At 51.9% G+C, this 14482-nt stretch overlaps 1 protein-coding gene across 3 annotated transcripts in view; it reads right to left on the reverse strand.

Moving 5' to 3' along the window:
• SIL1 (SIL1 nucleotide exchange factor) overlaps nucleotides 1-9969 on the reverse strand; it is a 93565-nt gene extending 83596 nt beyond the window's left edge. For 2 of the 3 annotated variants that reach the window (XM_066328875.1, XM_066328873.1), the window contains exon 1: nucleotides 9917-9969. The gene's annotated coding sequence lies outside the window, so the exon portion shown is untranslated. Of the gene's footprint in view, nucleotides 1-8562; nucleotides 8643-9916 lie in introns of all 3 variants that reach the window. The other variant, XM_066328874.1, reaches the window with a different exon arrangement.
• Between the last annotated feature and the right edge of the window lie 4513 nt (nucleotides 9970-14482).

A 14482-nucleotide genomic window follows, 5' to 3' on the forward strand; every position in this document is an offset into this window, starting at 1 on the left:
GTCAAATGTCTGGAACAGGGTGCAATGGATTATCACTTGTCTGAGCAAGTGCTTCTTGCCTCCCAGCCAGCACATCCTCGCCTCTTACCAGAATTCCCTCAAAACTGAATTACAGATTACTAATTTTTCCTTTTAAATAGTCCTAGAGACTTTTTTGGGGGTTCATTCCCAAGCACCATAGCAGCTTCCCATGCATTGGGCTCACAGCCTTGCGCTGAGGCCCCTCACAGGTCCCACTTGCTGCACAGTCCTGCAAGAGCCACTAAAGCACAGGGCCCAGGCTTGTCCTTGTCTGTGATCCTGCTGGGCAGAGCAAACCCCTGAAACTGCTGTGGGCACTTCTGCAAGAATAAATCATGCCAGCAGTACTGTGAGCATCTCAAATCACTCATCTGCTCCTGTGAAGACCAGGCTCAAGCACTCCCTGGGCTGCAGGCACATCCCTCAGGCCAGGGCTCAGCCACTGCCCCCAGATGTTCCATGGGCTCCATCTGGGAGCAGCCACCTGAGTGCTGCAACAGGCAGAAAAGCCTCTCCTTCTACAGATGATGGATAATGGCCCATAAAAGTGAGTCTGCAAGAGGCCTGAGGTTCCCAACTGGATGGAGATTAGTTTATGGCAAAGTGAGAGCAGCCACAGGGAGAAAGGCAGGAGACACAAAGGAAGGACAGGAGAAGCTGGAGCTGTTGTATCAAGTCACCAGAAAGCAACTTCCTGCCCCAAACCCCAGCAGCAGAACCTCAACACTGTCTACGAACAAAAAGAAAGGAGCAAATGGGAAATCTGGCAGCCTAAAGCAAGGAACAAGGGAAGAACAAGGAATCAGGCATGGGACACTCTCCTGGCATTAGCAGGGCCAGTATAAACCTCGGCTGTGTGGGGCTTTTCCAGTTTATTTAAAGAGCATCCAGTGCCTGATGACAAGTTATATTTAGACCCCTTTTATCTGTAGCAGGACTCCTCTCCAGCCACAGGAACTGGCACAGAGCACAGGACCCCATCCATTGTCCCAGGAGCCTCTCACCCAGCTCAGAACACACCACTCAGCCAGCCCAGGCACCAGGAGAGCTGTAAAGGATCACGGCGTTGCTTCCAGCAAGGAGCAAACACGGGCTGTGCCTGGAACGAGGGAAGTGTTACACTGAGATCCCGGGGAGGAGGAGGAGGTTACAGCCTGCAGTCTGTCATTTAGTGATGCTTGTCAGGCACTTACAGCTGCACAGACATCAGGAGTCAGGTTCCCACAGATTCCCAGCCTTTGCATACTCCAGTTTCCATCCAGCAGCTCTCTGGCCTGTGATCCAGCCCAGCTCAGTGGAGGAAGCAGGGCCAGCTCCAGGCACAGCCCTTGCCCTCAGCCTTTGAAGGCACGTTAAGCAGGCAAAGCTTTAGGCATCAACCAAAGACATGGCTTGAACTCATATCTCTGAATGGAGATGACTCTTCTGAAAAATTCATGGTTTTTTCAGCTCTCTGCCTTTGAGAGACTTCAGAGAGAATCAAAGGGCTGGAGTGCAAAGGGAGTCACACTACATCAGGCTCCTCAGCAAACTCTGGTTCTGTTCCTCAAATTCTCCAGACACCTGGAGAAAACCAAATCTGCCTCAGCCACCCCATCTCACCCTGCCCCTCAAATCTGAACAAAGGAGCCCATTTACATCACCACTAACAAATTTCTTTACCCAGGAACACATGTCCAAGTGCCACGCTGTGAGTACCAGAATGGTTCCCAGAAGCCTCCTGCTGACGTGGAACACTCTTCCCGAGCTTCCCCACATACACTCTGTACTTGATTACCCCACGCTGGCTGGGAGAAAAGGAACAAAATGCACTCCAGAGCCACTTGCTGATTCCTGATTTAAGTACAACCATGGCATCAACACCATTTTCCCCTCCCTTTCCAAGGCTGGCACATGCCATGTCCAGTTCCCAGAGACAAGAACCTCACACCCAGCCCTTCTGTTCTGTCACCCTCAGCAGGGCCCATCTGGAGGTACCAACACAGTATTCAAAACTATGCCCAGAACTTGCAGAAGCACTTAGATCACCCACAGCTCCTGCTGGAACTTTTCCACAGTGTAGCAGTTTATTTTGTGGGCAGGAAGAGAGCAAGAAAATTAATTAAGGCAGAGTAAGAAAAAGGAAGTCCTCCTGAAGTGAGTTAACTACACTAAAGCAGCAGTTGTGAACAGGCCAAGTCCATTTTAAGGACTATACATTTTCAGTTCCACAGTCTTGAAAAAGAAAATGAAGACACTTTGTTCTGTATGCATATTGTCCACCATTTGTTATTGTCTGTCTATTGATGCTTACTTGAAAAACAAAATTTAATTAAACCCCTCAGTACTGCATCTCCTGCCTCTGAAATATGCCTGCATTAGAGGATCATTACAGTAAATGAAATACAGCTTCATATCGGATTTTTCAAATAATGTCCTAAAACTGTTACAAATTAAATAATACTCCTGCAGAGAGAAATTAAGAGAGAGTGTTTTTAGCAAGGGCAAAGAGATGTTTACAGATGAAGTCTGGAATGAGATGTGGAGGCAATGAAGCAGAGAAGTGCCACAGGGCTCTTCCAGACCTTGTTGGGAGGGTTCTGTGTACCAGAAACTAGACAAGGAAAAGAGTGTGCCAGGGCCAGGAAAGGGCAGTGTCCCCAGCCCACCAAGAACGTCAGGATGAGGGTTTTGGGGACTGCTGGCACAATCTCTCAACCCAGATGTGTGATTCTGCACGAGGGAGAGCTCACTGCAGCCACACACTCTCCAGAACCTTTGCAAGCCCAGCCAATGCAGCAGCAGCCATGGGAAGCGAAGCCTCATAACCATTCGAAGCACTCAGAGCCTGGACACTCCGTGGCCAAGGAAAGGGATGCAGGAAGGTGCTGCTGTGGCAAGATGAGAAATACATACACAGGGAAAAGCCACGGGAGAAAAGCAATAGGAGCTTTGTTATCTCGGGGTAAGTAAAAGCACAAGTGGGTCAGTGAGTCAGCGCTGGGCACAGCGGCAATGCCCAGTGTGGAATGCAGCAAAACAAGTGAATACTGCATGAGCCTCACAGCTCTGGCTTCAAGAGACCTGCTCCTTAATAGCACCTGGGCCCGTGCCAAGTGTTCCTTGACGATTTATTTACTCTAAGAAATCATTTAAATAAGAGGAGCCTGTTACTGCACCCCTCTTCACGTGAGCCTGGAAAAGGCTGCGCCCTGCAGCTCCTGTGGCCTCATCTCCATGGTGATGCACCAACACACACACACACTGACTCCAGCAAGAAGGCAAACCTCCCCAAGGGGAAGGCTGAACCTCCCCAAAGGGAGAGGCTGAAGGTGGCTCCCATCAGCAGGAGCCCTGGGACAAGATGTGCCGCAGGTGTTGGCAGCAGGGCTTTCCCAAGAAGCAGAGCATGTCAGCTACGAGCAGGCTAGAAATAAAGAAAACCTTGCAAGAGCACCTCTGGATCCATTTTATAGGAAAACAGTAGATTTCCAGCTACTATCCATGCCAGGGAGCAGCAACTGAGAGACAGGCTCCTGTAGTTTTCATCAGCCTATGAATCAATTATTTATAGGAAGAAGGTTCAGCATATAATCATTGAAAGCTGTCAACTTGCAGCCCACGCAGAGGCTCCTCTGTGGAAACAGAGCTGCTGCTCTGTGAACCAGGGACTCCTCACCCCTGCATGTCACAGGATTAAAATGAGCAGCTGTGGCACGAGGGGATCCATTACACCACAGCAACAACGAGCACTGGCACCCCAAGGCACTAACAGCACTCAGCAACATCAGGCAAAAAACACAGAAATACAGCAAACGCAGCCCAGGATCCTTCCTAAAGGAAAAATACGGTGGTAAAAGGGCATAAGGAGTGATGTAACAGAGCTGGCACACGGAGCAGTCAGGGAAGGAGACTCTGACAAGGCTCTGTGGGGCCAGCCTGTGGAAGGCAAGGACAGCACTCAGGCAGCAGCCCAGTGCTCTCCTAGCCTCACACCAAAGCCTCTGTACAGATCAACACCTCACAGCCACCCCTGCACGCCCCCAAACACTCTCCCATCAGGAGACTCTGGCTTTGTGCTTGCTGGGCTGTGGCAAAGCCTCCCCTGACACTAAAAAGCAGCTCAAGCTGCCTGGATAGAGGGTGGAGATGGCTGAGGCTCCGCAGCCTTCCCGAGGCGGGAGCAATGCCAGAGTGCCACAATCAGCTGGAGCACGCCAAGAGCAGGGCAGACAGAGGTTAAAAATGAGCAGGCTTCACACTCCCAGGTATTGCAGGAAACGTGCTCACCCTCAGCTCACCAGCACTCTGAACACAGCCAGAATGAGGTCTGAACCCTTAAAACACCCCAGAGTGCTGCTCCCAGTTTGCTGGAGGAAATAAAGGGAATGGGATGCCCTGTAGGGAGGAGGGAGCACAGCACAGGCACCTCTGGAAGTGCCCTGCTTCTGCAGTTCAAGGTTAAACACCTCCTTTGCACTCATTTCTGAATCTGCCTCTCTCTAAAGCTGCACCAGGTAATTAGAATCATTAGAACTATTATTAGACCATAATATTATTATAGCATTTTTGCTACACTTGACATCTGTTGGCTGATAGATTTAACCGGTACATAAGAAATAAATGTGCAGAGATTTCTTGCAAATGAGCACCAACACGGAAGACATTAAAGCATCCTGCATTCAAAAAGTTAATTTTATGGAAGTAAGGTTGAAATAAAAATTCTAAAATTAAGTTAAATCTTTAAAACCTCTCGTTAAAGGAATTATTTGGGCTTAAAGCAGGCAACCATTAAAAAAATCCTGACTTTTATTTAATGTTTAAAGGCATATTGTGGCCTGGTATCTCCTTCAGATCAACATATGCACCTTCTTCCCATCTACTCCAGAGATTTCTAAACCATCCTTCCATCTTCCTTTCCCTCTCTCTGCAGCAGGCACTTGAATTATTTGGGCAGAGTCTGACTGCACAGGGAACCAGTATAATCAGGGCTCTTACAGCCTGCTGTCTGCAAATCCTATGGAATTATCAGCAAACACGCATCTAGAATAAAATACAGCTTCCTGCAGCCCATGAAGCCCAAAGGGCTTTGCAAACTAGGCTTGGGATGCAATTTATCCACCACTGAGATTCAGCTGTAATCCAGAGTGGAACACAACCTTTCCATCCATATTTAACTACAGCACACAGCCCCCTGGAGAAAAGTATGGAAGAATCCAACAGAAGACACAGGAATGTTTTAGGAAGACTGAATTTTCTCCTCTGGAACTGAAATTAGGTCAGGGCACCCACCAAGTTGAACTCAGTGATGCTCCTGGGTGCCTTCCAACTCAGAATATTCCATGATTCTATGACTCGACCATCAGCCATGGACCAATACAGGGGAACAAAGAGGTCACAGTGTCTGCATCCTGTTGATAGTGTTCCTGAAGCACAGCTGGACTGAACAGCTGGGTACCACAAGTTACTAGCGTGGACAAGAGGAAGACATGAACTCCACAGAGGAATCCTATGTCGTCCTTAAATTCAGTGGGGCCCAAATTTCATCCCACAGTTACACCCAAGTGCAAAGGAAGATGGAATAACGGGTGGAAGAGCACTTCAGAAAAGGACCAATTCTTAAACTTGAGGCAGCTGAGCCCAGCAGCTCAGTACTCACATAATTCAGGCAAGGTAGAGCTGGTCCCGCTTGGGCAGTGACGTTTGCTTCAGTGAAATCTATTTTCAGCTCAAGGAACTCCTCTTCCTTAAGCAACTGGCACTGAGGTAACAGCAGAGCCCTGATGCAGCAAGGTATCCTGCAACCACTCCCACCATGACACACTATTTAGGAGTAAAAATGAGTATCATTAACTTCTTCCGAGCAAGTAGTTTTATCTTTTCCAGAGAAGAGCAACCACACAAAGAATTTGGAATTGCTTGAGGAGAAAAATGTATTTTTGCTGCCTTAGGCACAGACAGACAAGCCCAACTCTCACTGAGGAGACACCGATGGAGAAACAAAGGGGAGCAGGAGAGGGACAGAATTTCCCCCACGCACAGCCCACTGCTGAGGCAGCTCTGAGTGGGAAGCAGGGCTGAGACCTCCTCGGAGCTGTGCCAGTCCTAGCAAGTGTCAGCAAGAAGCCCCAGATAAACGAAGTTCATGAAAGCTCTTAAAAATCACCTAAGCCTTCAGAAGGAGAGCTCAATCCCCCACTGCAGAGACCTGCCCATCACACCTCTGACCAGCACAAAGCAGCTTTGCACTCTATCCAGCTGATGCTTTCAAACGCCAGAGGAGCTGGGTCTGGGCGAGCTCACCTTAATGAGGCCCAGTGCTCATTACTAGCTATGACAAAAAAGACCAATCAAAGCAACCCAACCCCACGCACTTGAGGGGTAGCTATCAGCAATTCCCTGTCACCACAGGTGAAATCCTTGTGTATGGGCCCTGGGAGCTCAGCCCAGGTCTGCCTCTGTTCATCCTTTCCATTAATGGTTTGAACAACGAAAGAGAAAGCACTTTTATAAAACCTGAAAGGATGCCCAGGAGTTAAGAGCTGGAAGCACTCTGGAGGTCATGATTGGAATTGATAAACTGAAGAAAAGTTCCCCAAACACCCACGAATCAATAGAAAGAAAAGCAAGGGAAACAATGCAAAGAAGCGCCTTTGGAAACAGCACAAACAGAGATCAAGCACAGAAACAGAGTTCAGGGCAAAGTTCTCCAGACAGAGGGAACCTGGGGAAAACTGGGGACCAAACTAAATGTGCCAGTGCTGTGACACCACGGCTCCAAAGAACATCCCTCTGTGACCCAGGAACATAAAACACCCAATTCTGGGCTCCATGCTGGGTATCACCTCTGAGTCACAGACACACCAGAGGGTCTGGGCAGCCAGCAGAGCCACCAGCAGGACAAAACAAGCTGTCCCACAGCAGCTGTGGAGGGGTTTCTCCATCGCTGCTCCCTCCAGGGCCGGTACCAGCTCTCAGATTTTAAGAGTTTACTTCCAAGGACAACCACCCAGGGGCTCCCTGGTCTATGAAGGCAAGAGACAAACTGGCTGCTCCGTGTGCTGCAAGGGCAAGTTAGGTGAGCTGTCAGGCTCTCTGAGACTGGGATTCCATCGAGGCCCAGAGGGAACTGGGCTCTGCCCAGATCTGCAGTACCATCCACCACTGTCCTGGAGATGAGTATCGCTCACCTGGCTCAGGACAGGGTCACACACAAGGAGGCTGTTTCAGCCCTATATTTTATTTTAGCATCCTCCATCTGACTCCTCCTACAGCAGTGGAAAAGCTAAATGAACAGCTTTCTCTTCCCCAAAATACAATAGAGCTCCTCATCCTGCTGAGGAGCACCCACGCACACCACAGACTCAGCACCACCATGACCATTTCTGTTCATGCCTTCGTCATCCCTCACAGAAGCAGCTCATCCAGCTGCATTTACCACCTCACTGCTGCAGCAGAGAAGCCAGCAGGGAATGGGATGCTGCCCTGGGGAAGGGCATGGCTTCCCAGCTCTCCTCCTCCTCTCCCATCCCACACAGCCCCACTGACCTCTGTGACTGCCTGAAGCCCACAAGGGCCATCACCCAGCCCTGCCTACCTCAGACACCTTAATTTGAGGGGACACTTGTTGAAAGCCATTGAAGTCATTGCCACAAGGTGTCACAAAACAGGCAACAACAGCTGGTGCCACCAGAACACAGCTGCACCAAACCCAACCAGCAGCTCGGGACAAATCCAGCAAGGGGGCAAAAGCTACAAATCTCAGACAAAAGCAGGGCTTAGCTCTCAGGAACATTTCAGATTTCCCAAAGATTCAGAGGGATTTGGGGTTTTGCTGAGCTGCCTCGTGAACCACAGCCAGAATGGATTTGACAAAGCCTTGGTAAGCAGGCGCCGTCTCCCTTTGCAGGGCTGCTTCCCAGAGATCCCCAGCACTGTGTCACTTCCCACTTCAGGTGCTAAGAATATCTGTGTGTTCATAAAAAATAGCAAGCAGCTATTGAGAACTTATCAACAAAGCCCTCGACAAATCTTAATTAAAGCTGATTCACCTCCCTCAGGAGCCCGAGTGGAGCGTTATTTCTCAGAGGAGAACGCTGAGTGTAAGAGCTGAGGTGGGTTCTAAAAGCCACGGAGAGAGTCAGTAGCATAGAGGATTAGCACACAGAAAGGCTGACTATTATCCCTAAATTTATCCCAATAATCCACTGCCTCACAAACTCTCAAGTTATGACTGCTTTGCTTTCAACCCCACCTGCCCAACCCAAGCAGAAGCAGAAACAGGTTTGGAGGTGCTGAAGTTTTCCAGGTGTTTTATTGCTCAGGCTAAAGGAATTCTCTGCTGTAAAAATGAAGAAGGTGGTGGCAGTAGCACCAGCCCTGCTCTTGTGCTGTTTCGGGACACAGGGACAACACTGTGGGTTCAGAGGCTGTTCTGACAGTTCACCACAATTGTTTCCAGCTGATTTCTCTCAGAGGATCGTATTCATATCCCTTCAAATTTAGTAAATACATGGTCACACAGACAGCAGCCTCCAGGAACTCACAACGCTGCCCTCTCACCTCTGGTAGCTGGACTCCTACACTGAAGTTTCTGGGACAGTCTTTTGAATAATTCCACCACAGAAATGCCCTAGAGGCTGCTGAAAAACAAAGCGGACCAGACTGGCCCATTTTAAAGCAGGGCTGGGGGAAAGAAAAGAGAGATTAGAAGTCCATCCCTTAACAATGCTACTCCCAGAGAACAAATTAAATCAAACGATCACAGGGAGCAGGAACACTGCGGCAGCACGTTCGGTAAATGACAGGGTGTGTCATCGTCTTCTAACATCCTCTAGAGACTTATCTGCACTTAAAAGGTTCCTGCGGGGCTGTGCACGGAGCAGCCTCTTCCACAGACAGCTCCACCACAGAAATGCCTCTGCAGATTATCCTCCTTTGGCAGGCAAACCGAGCAGCACGGGTGCAGGCAGCTCTGCCTCTGCACCGCACTTGGACTGGGTTACTTCCAGCAGAAAAACACTGCAGAATAACGAACCTGGCCCTAAGAAATTGTGTCTACACTTGGTGCAAACCCAGGCCCTCCCGAAGGTTGGGTGGCGTCAGAGCTCTGTCAAAGATCGCTCCTAAGGCAAGTGTTAGTCAACCATCGAACTTAAACATTTTAAGGCAACATTCCAAACATGTTTATATACCAAATCCCATTTGCTCAACGTTCTCTTCCTGGCCTTGTGCAAAGCAGTTTTACCAGTTCTCCAGCCAGAGAGCCATATGCAGGCTTGTACCAAAACAACTAAAACCGTTTCAAAATTCAGACCTCATGTTACAGAGCGTACACCCTCAAGAAACATCCATTTTAATATTAATATCCCAGAGCTACTCCAGTGGTTCCAGCACGTTTTTATTTCACAGCACCCTGGGCACACAGCAGGCCGGAGGTCAACACAGCCCAGCCTCGTGCTCCAGGCAGGATCCAAACTGTGTCCGGTGGAGGAAACTTACGTGTAAATGTTTATGTTTAAAACCCCTCAGAGTGTAAGGGATCCCTGTCCTGTCCCCACTGTGTGCCTAGGTGCCCGTCACAGGCCCGCGGTCCCTGCAGGAACACCGCAGCCGCAGCCGCAGCCTGCCAGCCCTGCCCGAGCCCCCGGGGCCGCACACCCGCCGTCCCGAACGGCCACGGCCGCTCTGACGGGAACCAGGGCGGCGGGCGGCCCCCACCCCGGCAAGGCCTCACGGCCGGCTCCGCTCGCGCCAGGCCAGCGCAGGTGAAGCAGCGGCCGGCGCCCACGGGGCCAGGACCGGGGCTGTGTCCCGGTTCCGTGTCCCGGTTCCGGGGCCCCCATCCGGAGTTACGGCCCGGCCCTCACGGGCCGCCAGCAACACCTCCCACCACAACCCCCCCACGGCCACTCACCGCTCCGCACTGCGCACGCTCCGCCCGGCCCCAGCCGCCCCGCCCCCGGCCCGCATCCAGCCAATCAGCGCCGGCTTTGCCCCAGCGCTGCCCTTAGCCCCACCCTACTCGGTCAGCACGGCCCCCAAGCCTGGCCACACCCCATGACCCGGCCCGGCCCGGCCCCGCCGGCCTTGGCCCCGCCCCCGGCCTTGGCCCCGCCCCCGGCCTTGGCCCCGCCCCTTGGCCCGTCAGGCGGCGGCAGCGCTGCCCCGTCCCCGCCGTGTCCGGGCCTGCGTTCACCGGGCCGAGCCTGAGCCTTGACCCGGGCCGGGCTGAGCCGTGTCCGGGGCTGCGTTCACCGGGCCGAGCCTGAGCCTTCACCCGGGCTGAGCCTGAGCCTTGACCCGGGCCGGGCTGAGCCTTGACCCGGGCCGGGCTGAGCCATGTCCGGGGCTGCGTTCACCGGGCCGAGCCTGAGCCTTGACCCGGGCCGGGCCTGAGCCTGAGCCTTGTCCCGGGCTGAGCCTGAGCCTTGACCCGGGCCGAGCCTGAGCCTTGACCCGGGCCGGGCTGAGCCGTGTCCGGGGCTGCGTTCACCGGGCTGAGCCTGAGCCGTGTCCCGGGCCGGGCTGAGCCGTGTCCGGGGCTGCGTTCACCGGGCCGAGCCTGAGCCTTGTCCCGGGCCGGGCCGAGTCTGAGCCTTGTCCCGGGTCCGGCCGCAGAAGCCGGGGATGCTCTGGGCGGGCAGGAGCCTCCCTGTGTGCGGGAACGGCGTGTCCCGGGTCGCGGGCAGTGGCCCCGTCCTGGGGGGCCTGTCCTGGCTGGGGGACATTGTGTTAGGGTGGACTTCTGGAAGAATTTCTCCATGGAAAGGGTGGTCAGGCCTTGGCAGGGGTTGCCCAGGGAGGTGTTGGAGTTCCAGACCCTGGAGATGCCCAAGGAAGGCCTGGAGGTGGCACTCAGTGCTCTGGGCTGGTGACAAGGTGAGGATATCTGGGAAGGTTGCTGGGGATCAGGAGGGAATATTCACAATGACCAGATGCTGGCCTTACACATCAAATCATCCCTGCCACAGGCTACTTCACCACCCCCTCTATTTTTCACAGGTTTTGAGGAAGGTAATGTGGTTTCAGGTAAATACAAGGGTGTAAATTCTCAGCCTTAGCACCCCTTGCTGATGCTGAAATGAGGTGAGAAAGTCAGAGAAGGCACAGGGAGCTCACTGGTCCCCTCACCTCGTTCACTCAAAGCACTCTGCTGATTATAATCATGCCAAAGCATTCCCCACGCCCAACTGCGACTGAGTGATGGCATTGCAGAAATGATGAAAAATTGACAGCCACGAGCTGTGCAACCCTCCCTGGCAAGGGCTGGGCTGTGGCTGAGGAACAGGCCATGGGATCCAGTGCACAGCAGCCAAAAATAACCTGCCAGCCCCAAAATTAAACCTGCAATCCTTAATTATCCAGTGAAAGATGCTCAGTGATATCAGGGGGACCTGTCCCTGGGCCACTGTCCCCATGGCTCTTCTCACCTGTGCTGTGTTTCACTGCTGGCACTCACAGAAATCCTGGAGGCAAGAGACTGACTATAGGCAAATCTCAGTTCTCCTTGCCAGTAATTGAATATTTTCAGTCTTTCCAGGTTGGTTGTAAACATCTCAAAAACATAATCTGGAATCAAATCCCTCAAAGCCTGTCAGGAGTGCAGCAGAGCTTTATTGATATTTATGATTTTTGTTGGGGTTTATGGTTTCTCAGGCAGCTACACGATTGCTGCCTCAGTGTAACTCCTGGCTTTGGATGGGTGAGAGCACAGCTGTGCTCCAGCCTCCTCCTTTTGGGCTCCACACACCCAGCCCAAGGCTAGCAGCCAGACAGGACTGGTCCCTGCGTACAGCCCAAAAGCCAAATGTCAGCTGGGGCACTGGGAAGAGGATTTTCTCCCTGCTCATCTCAGGGTCCTGGCACACCAGCCACGAGGCAATTTGGGAAGCCTCACTGAGATGCTGAGTCCATCCAGAGAGGAGCCCTGCTGCATTGCATCCCTGGGCAGTCCCAACCAAATCCCACATCTGAAACCACTCCCACATCAAAACCATAACAAAATGTACTCTGCATGTATTACCTTCTACATCTCTAGCTCCTTTCTTTGGTCTGATGAGGTGGAGGGCTCTTTCCAAAGGTATTAGAGAAGATGGGTGTGAGAGAGTAATTTGGGACTGGGAGTAATTTTTCATCAGTATACTTTAAAGACAATCACAGCACTAGGAGGGAGGGCTAATTGTGGAGTTGTGTAATTAGTTTTTATGTCACTGCAATTATTCTGTTGGCTACATATAAAGAACATGGGAAAATGCAGCACTTAATTTTAAATCAAGACTTGATTCTCTTTTAGTAGGTAATTGATGTTGATCACATCACTTAGCAGCAACTATAAAATGTGCTATTTAGATTGTAAAAGAATGAAGAAAAGGACTAAGCAGATAGGTAATTGATGAATCGTGGGCAGCGTTGGTGGGAGGCAGCAGGAATCCTTCAGCTGGCTGTTTGCAGCTGCTCCTGGGCTTCATTAGTGCCCCGGGGTTAATGAGCACAGAGCTCCTGTCCCAGTGCCACAGCATCGCTGTCCTGAACCACAGCAGCAACAGGACAACTGCACTCCATGGAATTGATCCCTTCTGGTTAAACCCCTTCCTTTAAGGGATTCAGATTTTCTTCAGGAACTAGTGTGTGGGTTTGTGCCCAGATCTGCCACGTGCCCATCTGGAAGCCACCAGGCTCCTCTCCTCAAAGCTTTCAGGCTTCTCCAGTAGCTCAGTTGTGGCAACGTGTCCCAAATTTGGTCACAAATGAAATTACCTGACTGGTGCTAAACATACCCAGAGATGTAACTGGACATTTAAGTTCAAAATCAAAATTAAGCCACAAGGTGCCATTGCTGTGAAGCCTCACAGTGCTGGCCCTCAACAGGTAAGTCAGTTTTTAGTGAATTTTTTATATTACAAGTACCTGCAAATAGTTTTGGTTGGGGGAAGACCCAGAGGAAAGCCATGGACACTGTTTAACACAGCCAGGCAGAGACATCCAGAGGGTTCAGTTGCCCTTTTCCCTCAGGCAGGATGCCACCACCAGAGACATGTCTCTCCTGGATATGAAGCAAACCCTACAGGCTGCAGGAGACTCATGAGGTCACATTTCCAGGTGGCAGGTCCAGGCTTTGCACTCCATACTTGCACCAAAATAGATGGATTTGTGGCCAGACAAGCCACTGGATAAAGTCATACCAGGATTTTTAAGTTAAAACTTTTCCCGTCCAGTCTTTCCTTCCCCTCAACCTTTTTTTGTGTGCTGTAGCAAAATATGAGATGGAATTTGGGCCCCAGGGGGTGTAATTCTTGAACAGCCTGCCCCAGCCAGCCTCACTGCTGCCAGAGAGCTGCCCACGGCCACTTTCCGTGCTGACACAATGAAATGCATTTTTACAGCCCAAGACATGAGTCATGACCCAGCCTGAGTTCAGAACAGAGCGTTTTTGCAGTACATGTGACTCCAGAGAGGCCAGAGGGGGACCCTGGGCTTGAGATAGGATGGCATCACAGTGGCAGACTTCGCCCAGTCATTTTTAAAAATGCTTTTTCTCACCCATTTTGTGTGCTGGGACATGAAGGATATTGCAGGACTTGTTCTGCCGTGTCAGCAGCAGCCTCTCCAAATTGCCGTGAGGATCAGATGGGTCCAACTTGCAGCCTCTTATCACCACCAGCACAAATCCTGTTTCATTCACTGCCAGCAGAAGAGACTCATCCAAGGGCTTTTGCCATCAGTTCCTCGGAGGCTCTGGAGTTGTAAGCGGGATGCGATGAGCCCAGGGGTCGTCCCTGCTGTAGGAAGGGTTCTGCCAACAGGGATGCCACACAGAGTTCACGGGTGAGCTGCTGCCCGTGCAGCAGTGGCACAGCTCGGGGTCAGCATCCCGCCGGGTGACAGCCCCTGCTGGTTCCTCTCCCTCTGGGCTGTCTCTCCAGGATTGCTCTGTCCTTGTGGGAGCTCCAGCTGCGGGACGAGGGCGGGCTGTCCGTGCTGGCTGCGGCGTTTCACTCCTGGTCATTAACAGCGCCGAAGGGCACTGCCCAGCGCTTTGCCGGGTCCCCCGGCCTGCCCTCGCCCCCGCCGGACCCCGGCTTTGGGTTAAATCAGCAGAGCCTACACAGTGATCACTTCCCAGCGCTCTCCAGGAGCCGGGCAAATGAGGGGAAAGCAGGGAGGAGAATAAAGCCCCGAGTGAGAGCGCGGGGACCTGCAGGTACAGGAGGGGTGTGAAGGGAAACTCAAGTTTTCAGTGTCACCAGCTCAGCTGTGACCAGGCAGGGACAGTGACCACAGGGATGTTTTCTAGAAGCCATCATGCCAAATGACCTGGGCAGAGGCCTTTATGGGTGCCCAGGCAGGTATTCGGATGAAAAATAAAGTCACCAGCACGGAGGGCCATGCAGGCAGCAAAGAGACAGTTCAATCCCCTGCCTCCTCTCCATGGAACAGACCCTGTCACAGACACACAGTCCTGGTTATCCCTCAGCAGAGT

This window comes from Sylvia atricapilla, chromosome 14 (genome assembly GCF_009819655.1).
Source record: "Sylvia atricapilla isolate bSylAtr1 chromosome 14, bSylAtr1.pri, whole genome shotgun sequence".
Lineage (NCBI taxonomy): Eukaryota > Metazoa > Chordata > Aves > Passeriformes > Sylviidae > Sylvia > Sylvia atricapilla.